The following is a 6,000-nucleotide window of genomic DNA, read 5'->3' on the forward strand; positions in this document are numbered from 1 at the left end:
AGCACATTAGTCCCTGTCCTTGGTGACAATGAATGAATGGAGGGCTGCCAGGATACAGACTTGGATGCAGCATCTAGTGTGTTGAGCATGAGATTGTTGTCAGTTCTAACCACAGTCAGATCTGGCACATATATCCATGTCTGAAGAGATTTAATTGGCTGATTTAATTGGATTTGATTACTGTTCTTTCAATTTGAAATGTGGTTGGTTTAGGGTCAGGCTGTGTTCTATTACTAGAAATACTACAAAAGTCATAATATTGTGGAAACATTAATTTCAAGGGTTTCCAGGAACTAAATTCAAGCTTAAATTACACTTAAATCGATTATGTAACGGGGTATTATTCACTTTATATCGCTTCACAGTTCCCCAGAGTTACTAAAAAAGCCAAACTTTTTCTGTAGTTAAAATCTCTGGGTACTCTCTTTTTGTCAAATATATTTTATTCAAAACCTGAATGATACAATAGCTGCATGAGCTACTGTGACCATGACTGTAAGTGTTCCAGTGTGCTGCTTTATCATGAGTTTTTGAAGAATCTTCTCAGGCTGCAACTACCAATTATTTTCATTATCAATGAATCTGTTTGGTTCTGTAAACCATCAGAAGACATCACAAGATCCTAGAGCTCAAGTTTATGTTACTGAATGTCTTGTTTTGAGAAGAGAGATTCACTTTATTCACTATAAAATCGGCAAATTTTCACATTTTTTTTTTTTACATTTTCTTGGCAGCTCTAAAAATTTCCACTGGACTGCTCTTTAATCCATTGACGTGATATTAGTTTAATTTAGTCCTTACTTGTAGTTTCACCTGTTGGTCTGAGCACCTGTTGTGTGTTTTTATTAAGGTGGAATTAAGATATTAGGTTAGAATACTATTGGTTCTTTATTAGTTTGGGTTTCTTGTAGGAAAACACCACAGTCAGTGACCACTTCTGCATACAAGTAATGTATGATTTTACTTCACACCTTTTTTTACGTTTTTTTTCTTGAGTTAGTAAAGTCCAGGGCTGCAACTACTGATTATTGTCATTATCAATTAATTATCTGCTGATTATTTCCCCACTCATTTAGTCTATAATATGTCATGATCTCCAATAGCCTTAGTGTGGCTGATTCTGCCAATTGTTTTTTTTACAACCAGCAGGCCAAAAATCCAAAAATATTAATTTTACTGTGATGCAAAAACACATTTTAGAAGCTAGAAACAGTAAATGTTTGAGACTTGCTTCAAAATAACATAAAGAATTGTCAATTATCAAAATACTTTACAATAAATCTTCTGATAATTTTTTAAGCTCTAGTTCACTTTAAACATCTGTGACATCCTAAAATATTTCTATACATTCAAACCCATATTATTATCATTATGAGGATGTGCACCTCTTGATATTGTTTAGTAGTTATATAACTATTATCAATAAGACTGAACAATGTAATATACAGACAAAACTTGTTTGACTCATTTGGTTTTGTCCGCCAGGTTTTGCCCCCTTTTGCCTCACAGGACTCCTGTTATTGCTGTTTGCCTTTTTTCCTCCTTTATGCTCTCCCATCATGCCCCTGGGTGTGCATGGCTCTTGACAAGCGTGGCACATCTCTCTTGACTGTGATGCTCTTTGGCAGAAAATCAATACTTTACCTCTGGTGTGATATGGAGATAAGACTGTCATAATCCTGATGTTGTGCCTTTGTGGACTCTCATTCTCCCTCATAATTGTAGTCAGCGATGTCCTTTACTGATATCATTGTTGTTGGAGCAGTTTGTTGTTGCACAGGAAAGAACTGCAGCTTATGGGTTTTTCTGACCAGATACCACAACACCTTATGTTTGTACGTATGAAGTTTTTACCGAATACCATAGGTTTTTCTGTCAACACTGTGTTGTGTTTTAATATCAGCCCATCTCTAATGTAAAAATACTAGCATCCAGCCTGGGCAGCCACATAAAAACAAGAGAGTGGAAAATAAGTTACTCAGATGAACCTTATTGATCTTTTTGTCTGTGGTCTCTTGTTTTGTGGCTCCTGCATGGCTGCATGATTTGAGCTTCAGTTTGTGTATTGCAATGTTGGTCCAATGTGTAAAATGTAGGAGGATCTATTGGCAGAAATGGAAATTTTATTGTATAGTCACCTGAAAATTATAATTGTTTACGTTACCTTAGACTGAGATGTTTTTATGTACAGAGAGAGTTCTTCTACGGATTCGCCATGTTGAACCGCCATGTTTCTACAGTAGCCCAGAACACACAAACCAAACACTGGCTGTAGATAAGGTGCCGTTCGTGTTTTCTGTGAATTTCGTGGCCACCATAGTTTCTCCTACACGCTTGGTTTAGTCAAGGAATTTCAGTTGGTTGCAATTTGCAATCTCACCACTAGATGCCAATAAATCCCACACACTTGTCCTTTAAATTTAACTTGCTATATGTGTAACATATTCGTTGGTGTGTGTATTCCTGATCTATCTAATCTACTCCTATCTATCTACTCTATCTTATCTATCTATCTATCTTCTATCTATTCATCTTACTCTATCTACTCTATCTATCTATCTACTCTATCCTATCTATCTATCTATCTATCTCAGAGGTTTGCAATGAGGAAAAGAGTAATTAATCTTCTTCTGATTGATCTGCCTTCTGATTGTAAACCAGTTAAACACACACACAATGCACAAACCTACAAACAGGAAAAATAAAAGTTTAAAGCTGAATCAGCCTTCCAACTACATTTATAACCAAACTACATATTATTTAGAGATTTTGTGTTGGTATTTCACCAGCATTGAGGAATAGTAATACTACCTTACTGCATAAAAACATTTAGCGTCATGTGAGGTACTTTCATCTTCCTATTTGCTTTCACCTGCCCTCTTATGTTCCACAGAATAGCTTTGGAAATATATTTGCCTCACACAACCCTAAAATTACAAACCATGCAGTATGTTACTGTAAACATATGGGTGGGATATAAATGAAACTGTCACTCTAGATAAAGTAGTTGCAGTTGAGACATTCAACCCCTGTCATTCGCTCTGTTTGAGATACAACTCTCTCTGTTCAGAGATTCAAATGTGACTGTATTTCATGCACAGTGTGATTTTGTGTGTCTTTGAAACTGAGGAAAATGAATTGAGAAGAAAGCCTATTGGATTTTCCAAGTGGACTCAAGCTGACATATTTTCATTTTATGAATGCATACATTTACATGTCTATTCCAATTTATTCAAAATTGAAAAACCAGAGGGGAATTGAGAGTGATGCATTGCAACTGTTGGTTCTTCTTGGTTACTATCTTTGAACTTGTTGTCAAGGTTAAAGACTTGCCTCATCCATTGGGAAGTTGGCTCTACAGGGTTTTATCATGACTGGATATTCTCACTCCTTTGGCTTTGGACAGATGGATTCTTTGCACTGCTTTGTACGAAGGGAATTGACTTTTCCTTTCCTTACCGCTCTTCACAGGCCAATGTCTCTCCTCTGTTGCCTTACATCTGCAGGTTGCCTCTTGGTCTGATAAGCTCAGGCAGAGCAGAGGCTGTGGGTCACTCAATCAGCACTCTCTGCATGCTTTCAGTGCCAGCGCTCCCTTTTTTCTCCAAAGGCAGAGGAAACGACCTCAGCTGCCCACCTGCCAGGAGGAAATGAGTCACAGACAACCCCTGGACTTTTCCCAGAGGCTGTTCTGTGGCTGTGCTCCAAGGCCACTGGCAGAAACTGTCTGTCCTCATAGCAGCCCTGAAACTCAACTCAAAGCAGCTTTACTTTGAGTTATTTTTCTATTTAAAAACAAAAACATTCACAATTTTTATTAGTACGTATATTTTTCAAATGGACAAATAATAAAATAAGTCTAGGTCTAAGTCTCTAAGTTCAGTCTATAAAAGGCCAGAAAATAATACATTGAAATAATTAACATTTTTTTCAAACTCTAGATTTTTTGTCCAACCAATAGTGCAATATCCAAAGATAAACCATGTATAATCATATAAAACAGAGAACAGTAGCAAATTCTCTCATTTGAGAAGCTTGAGCTAACAAATATTTGATATTTTTAGCCCCGGTAGTGGTGTGGCTCTAGGGATGGAAATGTCAGTCTGTCTATCTGTGAGTCTGTCCACCACTTTGGTCCAGGGTAAGACTGAAATATCTCAACAAATATTGGATGGATTGCCATAAAAAGTTTGACATTCATTCATGGTTAAATCCTAATGACTTGATCCCCTGATGTTTCCTCTAGTGCTAGCAACAGGTCAAAATTGTTCGCAACTACCTCTAAGTAGGGTAAAATTAATGACATTCCCATCAGCCTCAGCTGTACTTATTCCTAATCAGCAAATGTTAGCATGCTAACACACCTAATTATAATTGAACTTGGTGAAATTATACCCGCTTAACTTCAGCATGTTAGTTGTAACTTTGAGGATGTTAGCATTTAGCTCACAGTACAGGAGAAGAGACGTCTGTGATGGCTGTACTCCCTGGTAAATGACTTACACGATTATTTGATTTTTAAAATTGATGATGATTCATTTTCAGTCAGCTAATTGATTAATTGTTTCAGCACTAGTATAGTGGCTGTAGTGGTTATTACAGCCACCATGTACAATAGAGAAATAGAGACTCCCTGTATTAAATAGGACAAATGAACCCTCCCCTGTGTTCCTACAGCTTCTCATCTTCATTTTTAGTCCAATGTGGAATTTTCTTAATTGTTCCTTTTTAAGCAGCCAAAGACTGAGCAATGACTCGAGACTAGTCAGCTGAACAGAGCAGGATTCTTTAATTCCCTCAGGTAATCTGGAGGGCATTGTTCAAGCTGAAAAAGTTGACTACTGTAATCCTCGTCCTCTGAGGTTTTAAGGGGTTTATTCAAAAACACCCTGATTACCCGAGAGCAGACCTGGGCTTTCTACTCTCCACGTTCTTATCAGCACAGCAGCACAAATGACTGTCTGCCCAGCCCCTGCAACACTCAATCAGCTTTCTGTTGTACAGGTTTCAAAATGGGGAAAGTTGATGTAGTGGTCACCTGTCTGACAGTCCCGTGCACCTCCTCCACGAGCGGTAGTAGTGAGTAGCTGTCATTCCAGCCCATACTCTCTAAGAGAAATCATTTGAGCTTGGCTGGAGATGAGGAGAATGGAAGGGGCCCACTTAATATTCACAGAGCAGTAGCACAGTGAATGGAAATGAGTAAGAGAGGGTGAAAAAAAAGAGAAAGGGAGGGGGGCGCAAGAAAAACAGAGACTGAAACAGAATGCGAAATTGCAGGATAGAATTGGCAGCATGGCACTGGAAAGAACTTATTTTCCAAATGCTAATAATTCAGAAGAGTGTGGGGACATTGAGTTAGTGAGTGTGAAGATCTGTGGTCACTTGCTGACTGCCTCAAAACTCATCTCTGTTTGGAGCGCATGGAATTGTTGGAAATTGACACAGGATATGCATGTTGTGTACAGAACAGGTTGTGTAGGGAAGTACAGCTGATTTCAGCATGATAATGATTCAGTATGTGGTTGTTTGGAATGAAGGAAGCGTCTCCAATGTACACATTGACCCACAGCAGTTTGCGTGGCATTTTCACAGCAGGTTTGAAAGGTCTTGGGCAGCAACAATTTTTACTCTATTTCCTTCATCTTCCATATAATACACTCTTTCTACTCCACTTCTCTTCTTACATGTATTGCTAGCTGTAGCCATCATGTTTCCTTCACCGGTTCAACCTTCAGGCTTATGTGAGTGCAATAAGACCAGTGAGGTCGGTTAGCCTGCCCGCTGCAGACAGGATGCCACATTCATTGTTGAGGTTGGAGCAGAACAATGCTGGGAAGGATATCCTCTCATTTTCATGGTCACCTAGGGTGCCCAAAAAGCGTGGCTGCTCAGAGAAATGAGTCTTGGGGCTCCCACTTGTCCCCGTACCCCCCTCCCCACTTACTCACCCCCACCCGTTGCTACGCTAAATTAGAACTGCCTCTCTCTCTCTCTCTC

General features: G+C 38.8%; 1 protein-coding gene across 3 annotated transcripts in view; it reads left to right on the top strand.

Annotated features, from left to right (window-relative positions):
• Positions 1 to 6,000, top strand: part of mast4 (microtubule associated serine/threonine kinase family member 4) — a 97,818-nt gene that overhangs the window by 27,812 nt on the left and 64,006 nt on the right. The window lies entirely within an intron of this gene.

Source organism: Morone saxatilis, unplaced genomic scaffold (genome assembly GCF_004916995.1).
Source record: "Morone saxatilis isolate NCDOM2014 unplaced genomic scaffold, NCSU_SB_2.0 Contig21, whole genome shotgun sequence".
Taxonomy (NCBI): domain Eukaryota; kingdom Metazoa; phylum Chordata; class Actinopteri; family Moronidae; genus Morone; species Morone saxatilis.